The 272-nt window shown below is 58.8% G+C and overlaps 1 protein-coding gene across 2 annotated transcripts in view; it reads right to left on the minus strand.

Annotated features, from left to right (window-relative positions):
• Positions 1-272, minus strand: part of STAU2 (staufen double-stranded RNA binding protein 2) — a 305,778-nt gene that overhangs the window by 304,938 nt on the left and 568 nt on the right. The gene's annotated exons all lie outside the window — the stretch shown is intronic.

Below are 272 nucleotides of genomic sequence, written 5' to 3' on the forward strand. Positions count from 1 at the left end.
CTCGACACAACCCCACACAGTCCCCGGCCCGCCCCGCGAGGGGCTGGAGGCTCTGCCCTCGCACAGCGGATTCTGTAACTGATCTTTGTCTCTTCGCCCAACTGCCTTCACCTCGGCAAGGTCATTAACTGCCAACCACCCCTTTAAGCCGAGCCCTCACCGTGGTAGCTCGTAAGAGCCACGGCCGAACTTGCCTGTCATAGGATATATTTTGCCCCCTCTGCCCCACCTACCTTCCCCATTTCGGCGCGTTACGTATTTATCACTTGCCC

This window comes from Neophocaena asiaeorientalis, unplaced genomic scaffold (assembly GCF_003031525.2).
Source record: "Neophocaena asiaeorientalis asiaeorientalis breed wild unplaced genomic scaffold, Neophocaena_asiaeorientalis_V1.1 scaffold417, whole genome shotgun sequence".
NCBI classification, from domain to species: domain Eukaryota; kingdom Metazoa; phylum Chordata; class Mammalia; order Artiodactyla; family Phocoenidae; genus Neophocaena; species Neophocaena asiaeorientalis.